The sequence below is a fragment of the Heterocephalus glaber genome, unplaced genomic scaffold (genome assembly GCF_053883595.1).
Source record: "Heterocephalus glaber isolate CG9 unplaced genomic scaffold, H.glaber_assembly_v1.0 deba00000594, whole genome shotgun sequence".
Lineage (NCBI taxonomy): Eukaryota > Metazoa > Chordata > Mammalia > Rodentia > Bathyergidae > Heterocephalus > Heterocephalus glaber.
In genome coordinates this window covers 20,951,114-20,964,365 of record NW_028258151.1, presented here as the reverse complement: position 1 = coordinate 20,964,365, position 13,252 = coordinate 20,951,114, and the positions used below count along the sequence as shown (strand labels likewise).

Below are 13,252 nucleotides of genomic sequence, written 5' to 3'. Positions count from 1 at the left end.
ACATACTTACAGTTTACATGGTCTACAAATGGTGGCTATGTTGTCCTTGGGAGAGTAGTTTTGTTAACACATACATTTTAAATAAAAAGATTCAACCTCAAGCAGTAATAAACATAAACAAAAGTGACTTAACCCTTAAAATAACTATTCAGGAAAAACCACTCTATACATACAAGTGAAAGAATATGTAACACTTTCACATGAAAAAAAAATAAAGGATTTGTTCTTGTATGTAGCTGAAATCTGCGATTCCAGCCCACATGTCCCCAGTGAAGAAGGGAGGAAGAGACACAGATGACTACATGTTCACTATCTTACAGTCTTTTTGTACTGGGACATTATCACCATCAAATTTATCCCTCTTGTTATAGTTATTAAATTTTTAAATTTTTTTTCTCTTTTCTTGTTTTGTTTTTTGTTGTTGTTGTTTTACAGCATGCCAAGTCCTTTGGCATACATGATGGCCTTCAACAATCTTTCTTTAATTTTTTCTTTGTTTGAATGCTCTGGAAGTAAAAGGATATTAAAGCATGTATGAGATGTAGGTAGCCTTTGTGTCTCTGGGCCATTTTTGGCTATAATCATCTTAGGTGTTCTGTTTGTTTCCATTGTAAACTGCAAGAAAGTCTTTTCTGATCACCAGTAAATGAATGAATGATTTTCCAGAATTCCCTAATCACAATAGAGTCCCTGGTATAGCTACTGCTCATGTTCTCCAGTTTCTTCTACTACCTGAATCTATATTTGGGCTTCCACATATAAGCAATTCAATTTCTTCTTGTCTGAATAAGCACTTTAAGGGACATTCATTGGTCACCATGTGAAAATCTCTGCAAAAAGCTTTATACTGTTTTTCTACTGATTTATTGAGAATGTAGTCAGAATTAGAGATTAATAAATTTCTGTTTTCATTTGTAATTGGAATTTTATCACCATTTTCCTTTAGATAATACATCATTGGATTAGCAAAAAGATCTGTGATATAATGATTATCATATCAGCTTCCACATTCCCTTCATATTCCAATAAGTCTTTTAAGCTCTGTTGTAAAACTGAGTAGGAGTCTCCCAAGTCACAAAAAGTTCCTCTTCTCCCAATTAGCATCCTGTACACCAGAAATGGGGAAATGAACATCAAGGATACAGTTATTGTAATTATCCAGACCCAGTACTATGCCAATCAGATAAATTGACTCTCAGTTTCAAAAGAAGATGGATTAAACTAAAATAATTTTGTAGATCCATCATATGTGAACATACCAATATTTAGTTTGAAGATTTTCTCCACAACCAGCTGAAAAAAATTCTTCAGAAACACCACCCTCACCAAGTCCTTATTCTCCTTCAAATCCCATATACAACTGTTTCTTTAAGTCTGTGGGATTTTCCATAGCGTTCCTCTCTAGCCAGACAAGTGCATCATCTATGAAATGATCATGTTGACTTTGAGTCTCAAATATGGATTCAACTGGTGTCCTTGAACTAGACTATAGAGAAGAGCAATTCTTCATTCACTGTACATGCGAATTCTGTTGTCATCATATAATCCCCAATTTTTTGTGACAGTGTTCGTTCAATATGAAGGAACATGTCATAAAAGAGAATTTGTTTTCTGTTCTACTTTGAAAAAACCATAATCTTTATCCATTTCTAGAACATCATTCAGTGGTCCATTAATAAACTCTACAAAAGAGATAAGTGGTTTTTTGACAGACCAGAGTTTTAATATCAAGTTCAGTTTCCCATGGGTCCACTTGAGGATTTTTGTTGTTTCTTCTTTCCTCTCCCAAAAGCTCTTGAAGTGTCAATTTATTGAACTCAGGGATGGGCTCTTCATCATCTTCCTAATTATGATTTGTGTCCAGCTCCCCTCCCACAACATTTACCATTTTTAAGCACTTTGAGGCAGCAACAATGGCATCACCTTCATTCACTAGATTTTGACTGTTACATTCATTGCTTATGACTCTGTAAGTAATAAGTTGCTGAAATGTTTCCATTATTCTTCTAATCTGGTCTGCATTGTATTTAGACCACAGTCTAGTAAGTTTTCTTTGAGCTGCAAGGGATAATTTGCTCACTGCTTTGCAAAACAACAGCAATGCTATTTCCAGATATTCAGAACTGTGGAGATTCCTATTCTCCACTACAATAATTAATTAATTCAGATAATTAGGATCCCAGGAGTATACATTATGATATGTCAAGTCATATTCTACATTAGGTGACAAATACACAAATGCATTAAGAAAGGCAGTTTCAAGCTGGGGATCTAGCTCAGTGGTTCCGTAGCCTGCCTTGCAAGTGCAAGGACCTGAGTTCGATCCCCAGTACCAAAAAAAAAAGAAAGGCAGTTTCTATTTTTTCATTAGAGAGCAACCTGGTATAGACACTTCTAAAAGCATCAATATCTACAGACACATCATCAGGATCTAACTTTTGTAAATTGTTGTCTCCCTGTGAGCTATCACCTATTCTTAAGATGCTTCTGACTCTTCTTCCATAGCAGCAGCAGAATATGCAGCTTTTTCCTTTTCACCTTCATCCTTTCCTTGAAGAGATTTCAGTTCCTCCTTGGAGTGTTTGACCTCCCAAAAGCTCTATACCAATGCCTCAGCACTAGAAAAAACTCTTCCAATAACACAGATTATAATCTTCTCTCCCTACATATTTCAAGAATTTCATACACTAGGTCTTCAATAAGATAAGTCACATCTTTAAAATCAATTCGAGCTCCTTTTCCATCTTTCTTGTTCATTTTTCTCTCAGAGTTGTTAGGGCTACCTTTCGCATTCTCAAGGGAAGCTGAGCTGGCTCCTTTTTGGAGAGATGAGGATCACAGAGTTTTGCATTAATCTTATAAAGCTTGAGGGCTTTAATAGCTGCTGCATTGTCATCCACACGAAAAAAAGTTGGACAGGAAGCACAAAATTCATTCATGCAGGCCTCATTTCCACAGCCCTCAGTTAACTGGTGGTAGTAGTGTTCTATTAGATGCTTTGCACCTGTTCACTTCCTGGAGAGAAAAGATAAAGACGGCCTTAGGACTGGTCTGGGGTATTCCAGCATTTAGAGTAAACTGAGGATTTATTTAAGCAATCTTGCTTTAATGAGCCATAAATCACTTGGTATATTTACCCTTGCTCCATTTATAGTAATATACATTCAGCTAGCCTCAATGTCATCAGACTGGGGTTCTCCTGGTGATCTTTTATTAGGTGTGGCCATTCGGTGGCATTGGAGTCACTGATTAAAAACAGGTTGTTGAGCTGGGTGTGGTGGTGCATGCCTGTGATCCCAGCACTTGGGAGGCTGAGGCAGGAGGATCACCATGAGTTTGGGGCCTGCCTGGGCTACATAGTGAGACTCTGTCTCAGAAAACAAAACAAAAAAAACAAACAACAACTACAAAACACGTCACATGAATCTAGCTGCTAACTTGATCTGATTGTGGGGCTTAATAACTCATATTTTGCCAAACTTCTGAGGAGCTGGTGAATTCTAAAATTAGCCTCTTACAGATTTTTAACCTGTCCTTGCCCCTGTGCCTGGAATGTGGACTCTCGGGTCATAGTCGCCCTCCTCCGCCTCTGGCCAGACACCACCTCATTCCTGATCCCTGCCACTACCAGGGCTCAAGCAGACCTGTGCTGCCTTTTATGGAAGCCAGAAGCCAGGGCAAGAAAATGGCATGCAAGCCTGGACGGAGAACCCAGCGCTGGTCTCCAGCCCAAACCCAATAATTTCCCCAATAGAAATCTTTGCAAATGTTGACCAGTTGACCTACAAATTCATATGGAAATACAAAAAGTGAGAATAATAAAAGCAATTTAGATAAGGAAGAACAAAGTTAAGAGGACTCACACTACCCATTTTCATTATATGTTAAAACATATTCATTATTTACTACTTGAAATTTTCTGTAAAGCTACAGTAATCAAGACAGTGTGGTACTGGGTGAAAGGAGAATTTAATACATCAATGGGACCGAATAGGGATCCCAGAAATAGGTCCACATAAATAGTCAATTGAATTTTGGCAAAGATGCAAAGAAAAAGTATAGTCTGTTCAATGAATGGATTGATTGGATACACAATTGATTAGATATACGAAAAGTGAACTTTGACACACCCACCTCACCTCCTGTACAAGAAAATATCTCCAAATGAATCACAGACCTATATGTAAAATATACACTATTAAACTTCTAGAAGAAAATAGAAAATCTTTGTACCCTTGGGAGAGGTAGAGCTTCCAATCCCAGCACTAATGCCAAAGGTTCAATAGCTCTTTGCTGTGAGGTGTTCTGTACCCCATAGGACAGTTAGCTGCAGAATACTCTAGATGTGACATCCAAAAACATCTCTAGACATTGCTAAATGTCTTCTGAGGGTGCAATGGCCCTGAGCTGAGAACCACTGGGGTAGGCAGAGCTCTCAGCTAGGGCACCCATAAGACACAAAAATAGATTGGATTTTGTTAACTTTATAACTTTTCTTCTGTAAATGCAGTGTTACAATATTGACAAGACAAAACAAGGACTGGAAGAAAATGTTTGCAAATCACATACTGGCATGGAACTTGTATCCAGAATATGCAAAGAACTCTGAAAACATCAGGAAGAGACCAAATAACCCAATTTTCAAAGATCCACAAAGGCAGCCGGTCCCAGCACCCGGAAGGAAGCTCCCCTGCCACCATCCCAAGCTCCTAGGGCAGAGAAGGTGAGCTGTGCAGGCACCAGAAGCACCCCCCGGCCCCGTGGAAATGAGAAGACAGGTAAACAAGCCTCAAAAACAGACTTCTGGATCACCTACAGCAACCCCAAAGGGAAATGAGATGGAACAATCTGATACTCAACTACCTGGACTCTCTGAACTGGCAACAAAAGAGGATTTGGGAAAAATGAAATCAGAAATAATTACTCAGATAACAGCAAAGATTGTGCTTATGGTCCAAGACATGATTAATAAGTCTAGAGAGGACACAGATAAAAAAATAGAGGATCTGAGGAACATGATAGAATCCCAACATAGAAACAAATGGAATCCATAAAACAGATGCAAACAGCTTTCCAGGAGATTAAAGACTCCATCGAAAGTCTGCACAGCAGAATGAACCAAAGTGAGGATAGAATTTCATATATAGAAGAAAAGATTGCAATTAGTGACCAGGAAAAGAAAAATTGCTTTAAAATTGTAAAGGAACACGAGAAATCAATCCAGCAGCTGCTAGACGATGCAAAGAAGAATAACATAAGACTGATTGGAGTCAATGAAGAAAGAGGAGAGAGTGCAGATGACATAAAAAAACTGTTCACAGGAGTGATGGCAGAAAACTTCTCAAGGAGGGGAAAAGAACTTGACATACAGATAAATGAGGCATAGAGGACACCAGCTAGCCTTGATCAAAAAAAAATCTACACATAGGCATATAATTGTTAGGTTTCCAGAAATCCAACAGAAGAACAAAATTCTACAAGCAATGAGAGAAAAAGAAACAAATCACATACAAAGGAAAGCCCATCAGAATCACAGCAGACTTCTCAATGCAAGCCCTCAAGGCAAGAAGAGCTTGGAGTGACATATTTCAAGCCCTAAAGGAAAACAGCCTCCAACCCAGACTGATGTACCCTGCAAAACTATCTTTCTAAATGGATGGAGAAATAAGATACTTTCATGACAAAGAGCACCTCAGGAACTTCATGAATACCAAACCCGCGCTCCAAAAAATTTTAGACAATACCCTAGGAAAAGACAATGAGGATCACAACCCCAGGAAACCCAGCAGAATGAATCCACTGGGCATGACAAATTAAACGCAACAGGGGAGAATCCAACAAAAAGAAAAAGTCATGACAAGGCTTTTAAAACTTTTAACTTCATCTCCCTAATGAGTGTATAACTCAATCTTGTTATTGTACTGATTAGTATTTTTCTCATTCTAGAGTTGCACACCATTCCTTGTGCTATACTGGCTATTTATCATCTTCTTACGTCCACATTTTAATTGGGTTGTCTATTAATGAGCTCTAAGAATTCTTTATATATTCTGGTCATAGGTTATATGCATTGTAAATAAGGTCTGTTTAAGGACTACTTTTCATTTTAATGGTGTCATTTAAAGTTCTAAATTTTGATGGAATCCAATTTATCAATTTTTTTCTTTTATACATCATGTTTTTTGTATCCTAGGTAGTTCTTGCTTATCCTGAATTCATAAACATTTTCCCTTATAATTTCTTCTTAAAGTTTTATACTTTTAGGCTTTCTTATTTAGGTTCATAGATCCCTTCAAGTTATTTTCATGTATGGAAATAAAGGGTTGAAGTTAATTTTTTATATACGGATACCAGGTGTCCTAGTGCCATTTGCTAAAAACCCTATCTCTTCCTCGGCTCTTGAATTGAGTTTATATTCTACAAAATGCTAATGTTAAATAATCTTTCAAAACTCTGGACCATATATGTGGGGTTCTATTTCTAGATTCTCTGTTTTATTCAAATGATCTGTATGTCTTTCCTTGCACCAACACTGCCTTGATTACTGTCGCTTTAGAAGAAGTCTTAAAGTTAGGCACTAAACATCTTCCAACACTGTTTTCTTTTTCTTTTCTTTTTTTTTTTTTAACTTTTCTAGATCCTTTGTACTCCTACATAACTTTAAAATTTCAATATCCAATTCTTCATTTATAGCAAGTATACACAGACCTGAATTTTTATATATACCTTGTGTTTTCTAATCCTGTTAATTCAAATACAAGGTCTAGGGGCTCCTAGAGATTTCTTAGTATTTTCTCTGTAGATGATCATTTCATCTACATATAAAGATTTTGCTTCTACCTTGCCAATCCTATCCTAATTGTGTCATTATATTACCAGACTATTTTGGTGGAGCCTAGGTTTCAAAGTTTAATGGACAGATAAAGAGTAAGCATATCTGCCCTTGTTCCCCACCTTAAGGAGAAAGCATTGCATCTTCTCCATTCATATAAGGTGTTCTTGCTGGAAGTATGGAGTACATGTCTTTAATCTGTTGAGAAGGTTCCATTCTACTTCTAGTGTCCTGATAGCTTTTACTATGAACAGCTGTAGAATTTAGTCCAATACTTTTTCTCCAACTAGTGACAGGACCATATAGCTTTTTCCTGTCCTCTGTTAAAATGATGACTTTTGGGGGTGGATCTTCCAATGCTGAACCAACACTGCCATACCTATAACAAAATCACTTTCTATATACTGCCAGATCTGACTTCTAATAGTTTGTTTTGTTAAACAAATTTCTAGCTATGTTCATAAATTTTCCTTCTATTATCTTTATCCAGTTTTAGGATTAGCACAATGTTGAGTTCCTAAAATGAGGGGAGAAGTGTTCCTTCTTTATACTTTAATTGTTTGATATAATTTATCAGTTAAAATGTATATGAGCCTGCTGTTGTCATATAGGTAGGTTTTCAAGCTAGGAATATACTTTCTTTAATAGGTGCTATTCAAATTTTATATTTCCTTCAGAGTTAGTTGCATTAATTTGTCTTCCAAGGTACTTCTTAGAAGTTGTCAAATTTATTTCAAAAAAGATTTTTGTAATATGCTTTCTATATCCTTTTAAATTCTGTAAAATCTGTGGTAATGTCTCCTAGATCTTGATATTATAATTTTAAAAATGTATAATTGATATTGTGTAACAGGAAGAAAAGGTCTAAAGGAGCAGGGGAAGTGGGAGGGGTAGGGGAAAGAAAAAAAGGGAAAAGAAAAAGTATGAGAAAAGGAAAAAAATGGAAACAAGGTCTTTGCAAATAGGGACGGGTGGAGGAGGTGAAGGGAGGGCAGGGGAAGGGGAAAAAAATAAGAACCAAGAGACTCATGTAATGGTACAAGATCCCAGTGATGAATGTAACTGTATTTTATACCTAAAATGTACCAATAAACTTAATGGGGGAAAAAAAAAGATCCACAAAAGGCCTGAGTTGACGCCCCACCAATGAAGAGAGAAGGATGGCAAGTCCATGAAAAGGTACTCCATACCATCAGTCATTAGAAATGCAAATCAAAGCCAAGTAAGATGCTACTGCAAAGGGTGAAATGAGAACAAAACAATAGTAGCAACGAGGACACTCTACAGTGTGGGTGGGTCATAGAGCTGTGGCCTAACATCCTTCTGGACAGTGCACAGGATGCATGAAGCCCCTTTGCACACTGGAGTGGGCATCTGCCTTACGGAGTGTGGGGGTGAGGTTTCTTTGGTCAGGGGCCTGTGGGTGAAAGGGGGCAAAGAAAACCAAAGGGTACACAGGGATGGTAGAGCCACTCCATGGGGTTAGACTGTGGACCAGGGGCCCCCTGAGCCTGCCTCTGCACTGAGGGCACAGGTCCAAGTTAGCTCCAGTTTGTATAAATCCATTTGTGCCTGTGTCCATGAATGTGTATCTATATGTGTGTGTCCTAAGCCTGTGTATATGTCTGTGTCTGTGTCTGGGTCTTTGTGTTTCAGTGTGCATTTACAAATGCATCTGGATGTTTGTCCCAGTGTGTCTTGTCTCTTGGAGTGTCTTGGTGTGCATGTTCAAGTGTTCCTGTGTACAGGGTTTCAGTGGTCTCTGTGTATCTAGGTATATGTGTCTATGTGCACATGTGTCTGTGCGTGTGTGTGCATGTGAAGGAAGGACAGGGCAGGGCTTGCAGCCTGATCTCTTGGGAGCAAAGCCCTAGGGCTGGGGCACAGGGTAGGGCCCAACTGAGGCTGGGCAAGGCGTTTCCCTTGTCTGATGAAGCGGAGCAGAAACAGAAGCTGGAATCCACCGCCGGCAGCAGGAGCCCTGCCCAAAACAGGTTCCACCTGAACTAGCACTGCCCACTTTCCTGGGGGTGGGGGAGGCTCTGAAGGAGGAGAAGCTGTGGGGGTGGGGCTGGCACTAACCCAGCAACCTGCTCACCCTTCAGGACCAGGCCTGCTACCTACATCCCATCACCCACCCAAGCTGTGGTCCTGCTGCTCCAAGTTATTCCTGGTCTGCTTCCCCTGGAGTCTATGTCCCATCTGATCCTTGGGCCCCCACCCTGTGACCCCACCTCTTTCTTCAGTGCTCCTGACAATGCCCAGCCTTCTCTAAGGTGCTGCTGCATGCCCACATTGGGGTAACATGGCCAGTTGTCTGCTCTCTTCCCAGACTGGTCACCCCAGCCCTCAAGAGGGAGAAGAGAACCCAAGGGTTTGCTATCCCATATACAGGGCATTTGGTGTCCACTCCAGGAAGCCCTCTTCCACCAGACCACCAGAGCTTGGCTGACCTCTGGAACTCCCAATCAGGTCACTTCCCAGCATCCATAGGGGCTTCAGGAAGGGGTTTGAGAAAGGTCCAATATCTGGAATCCCTAGTATCCCAAAGACCCTCCATTCCCATCTCCCTCAGCTAAGGGTCCAGGGGGCTGAAAAGGGAGGACAATGGTGCTACTCAGGGGAAGAATTCTTTCCTTTCCTGTTCCTGCCCCAAGCAAGCCCAGGCCCAGTGTCCCACAGGAAAGAGAGGACCACCGGTCTAGATGTCCCCAAGCCTGTTCCATTTGTGTGACCTTGAGGGAATGATCTGGCCTCTTTCTTTTTGCTTTGAAAGTGTAACATTTGTTCATTGTAATGACTTTGCCTCATCCCAAAAGGAGGGCAAGGCGCGGTAAGCAAAATGGAGCTCATGAGGACCAGGGCACCTGTACCCAGATAGCACACTGGCTCCATGGGCCACTGGAGAGTCAAGCAGCATGGGCCAGCCCTACACAGATAACTGCCCAGCAGGAAGGGTTGGGTGATGTGCAGTGGGAAGGTCCAGCCCATCTGTCAGCATCTTTCCAACACATACACAACTGCTGAACATCACCCCCAGTACTCCAGCTTTTCAGCTGGAGAGTGAGGCCAGAGTTTCCCCATCAGCTCAGCTCACAGGGCCCTTGGTAGCCACCCTTGCTGCAAATACAGGTGATGGTCAGGCCTCACATGTCCCCTCCTGGACAAAAACACAGGATGAGTATAGAGCTTAGGTTCCCCCCAAGACACAGGCACGAGAAGACCCAAGTGGCATTGTCCATGGTAGCCAAACCCTGGAGCTACCCAGGCCCATCAACAGGATTGTGGTAGGTAAATCTCATGTGGTCACCAATGGCTATCCACACGGACCACAGCAAAGAGAACACAGATGGCTCACAAAGACTGGATACGGGATGCATGTCATGTAGTCATGTTTATGTGAAGGTCAAGAACAAACTCGGTCTATGGTGACAGTGGGCAGGACAGGGCGGAACACATGGCTGGGGTGGGTCTCAGGGAAGCCTGCTGGTTCTGGAAACACTGGCTGTGGTGATTTGGAGAGATGGGGGATGTACAGCATCTGCTCGTGTGTAAACACATGTAGAATTCATCAGCATGTACCCCAGACTCCTGCATTTGAGTTATTTATCTCCAATAAGGAGATGACAGAGCTGGTTCTCCAGCCTCTTCCAGATCCATGGATCCTCCAGGATGCCCTGGAAGGCTCCAGAGAGGATTCCCAAGTTGGGCACAGGACAATCCACAGACTTCCACGGGTACCCAGCCTGGCCCTGTGTGCAGGGGAAGATGACCCAGTGGACCACTGTTGCGGAGTACCTACTCAGACAGCCCTTCCTAGAAAGTCTGGGAGCCACAGATAGACACTGAGATTCAGAGGCTCACTCTTCAAACCCAACCCCACCTCTGGGCTGCATAGACCCCTGCCTATCCCTCTTTACCCCAACTCTTCTTTCTGGCCACTGAGGCACCCAGGAAGTCCAAGCTAGGCTTCAGGGAGGAGGGCAGGGCTATAGCGACCTTGCCCCAGGCAGCTGGACAGGAGACAGGCCATTTGACACAGCCCTGCAACCTGCTGGTCCACACTGCACTGGCACTACACATCCATCACCCTCTTCACAGGAACCTCCTGGTCTGCATCCAGGCCAGGCCCTTAGTCCCAGGCTCCCTCCTGTCCAGCCATGCAGTTGACCAGTGATCATCCTGCTGCTCCCTCAGTGTCCCCAGCAGGAGGGCAGGGCAGGTTCCCAGAGGAGATTGGAGCAGGGAGGGCAGGCAGGCCAAGGGGGAGTAGGCCGGCCTGGACTCAGGCCTCAAGGACAGAGAGATGTCCCTATACATCTTCTCTCTTATTTGTCCTCCTGGGAGTGTACTCTGAGAGCTGTGAGAGGGACTTCCCAGGTCCTCGGGTGAAGTCTGTGTGACTTATGTTAGCACATACAGTATGTGGCTCTGGCAGAAAGGGGCTGAGGAGAGTGTGGCATGATAGAGAGGTGGCTATCATAAAAACCAGCAGGTGGTCCCTGGCAGCTCAGCTGACCCAGCCTGCCACCTGAAAGCTTCAGGAAGCCCTGGCCTTCACCTTGAGCCTCTAGAGGGTGGTCCTGGCACAGTCCTAAAGCCTGACTGACCACAGGCCAACTAGAGAGATCGTATCAGGGCTGAGGGACAATGGGGACCAGAAGGTGACTCCTAGGGTGGTCAGCCTTGGAGAAAGGTATCCTCTTTTCCTCCACTCAGAGCTGCCCATGTGTGTCCCCATGGTGCTGACAGCCAATGTTCAGGTGTCAGTCTCCCCACCTGTAAATCAGGTACATTAGGTAGGCTGAACTGGGGCAGGAAAGCAGCCCTGGGCCTGGCCCCAGGCCTGAATTAGAATGGGGAGGTGATGTCCACTCTGCATATTGGGGTGCAAAGCATCTGCTAGTGCCAGATGTGCTCAAAGTAAGATTCTGGTTCAGGGGGTATCTAGGAAAATTATCTAGAGAAGCACCAAGGCTCCAACACCCTCCAGGGACTGGAAGGCTGTCAACTCCAGGGGGTGTCAAAGGGCCACACAGCTGAGCTATCTGGGAGCAGGACTCTGAGAGGGGCTGGAGAGGTTCTAGGCATGTGTACCACATCAGGTACACATCTGTGCATGCTCAGTGGTCTGGGCCACACGCTCACACCCGCTCCTAAAAAAGCTGCACGCCCACCCCTCCCCCGGAGCTATCATGCCCCTCCCACAGAGCCCTGATTCTGGCCTGGACAAAAGGACGCCTTCACATTCCTGCCCTCCCTTCCACAGCCTGGGCCCTCACACAGACCAGCCTGCCTCAAGGCCCACTTTGTTGTTTTTAAAAATTTTATCCCATCGCCCCCTCAATCCCCCTCCCCTCCCTATATACAAAAGCTTTGTTTCCATTTTTTCTCAAAGCCCACTTTGACAAATAGGCCCCAACTCCTGCTCTTTCTACCCTGCCTGTTGGGGCTGTGCCTGGGGGAGGGCCCAGATTTACAGGCCAGAAGGTGGGATCAGGTCAGGTCATGGAAGAGGACAGCTCAGCTCCCCTCTAACCTAGCTAAGACAGCTGTTGTGTGAGGGGAGTTGAGCCCTCTCCAAGGCCCCACCTGCAGGCCACAAAAGGCATTCAAATGAGAGACAAATACTTGAGGCCCCAAGATATAACCCTGCCCAGTTCTGCTGCCCAGCCAGCAGCTCCCAGGGCCTGATTTGGGTATTAATTGGGTTTCGTTTGGAGATTTGCATGCTTATCAATGCAAGCAATGGCCAGCCTGGGGTGGGACTGGACACAGCCCCAGACTCCAAGGTAAATGCCAAGTGGATGGGGCAGGGCAGAGGAGTCAGGAGCCCAGGCTGCCCTCACCCCCTGGATAATTCCCTGACAGCATAACCAGCAATCTGGGCCATACTGGCCAGAGGGCAGGGTGAGAGGGCCACAATTCAGAGCCCACAGGGGACCCAGGCCTCCCTGTCCTCAGCCCTGAGCTGGTTACCCTATACCAGTGGGTAAGGTGGAAGGCTGTGTTGAACCCAACAGGAAGAGGCTGTGACATGGAGAGGACAGGAAAGTGGCCCAGCTCTGAATTTCTGGAAAACCCCTTTATTTCCATCTGTCTTGGGCTGAATTACGTTCCCCCAGTTCATATGCTGAAGTTCTAACTCCCAGTCCCTACAAATATGACTTGTGCTTGGAGACAGGGCCTTCAAAAAGGTAATTAAGGGGCTTGGGATTTAGCTCAGTGGTGCTGCCACCTGCCTCACAAGCGCAAGGTCCCAAGTTCGATCCCCGGTACCAAAAAAAGAAAAAAAAAAGGTGATTAAGGTAAATCGGGGTCATTAGAGTGGGCCCCTAACCCACGTGACTGGGGTTCCTAGAAGAAAAGGAGGTCAGGACACAGACACACAGGGAAAACCACGTGAGAGCAGGGAAAATA

General features: G+C 43.8%; 1 pseudogene; it reads right to left on the bottom strand.

Moving 5' to 3' along the window:
• Nucleotides 1-336: 336 nt before the first annotated feature.
• LOC101721960 (ubiquitin-protein ligase E3A-like) lies at nucleotides 337-3,227 on the bottom strand (annotated as a pseudogene).
• Nucleotides 3,228-13,252: the final 10,025 nt, after the last annotated feature.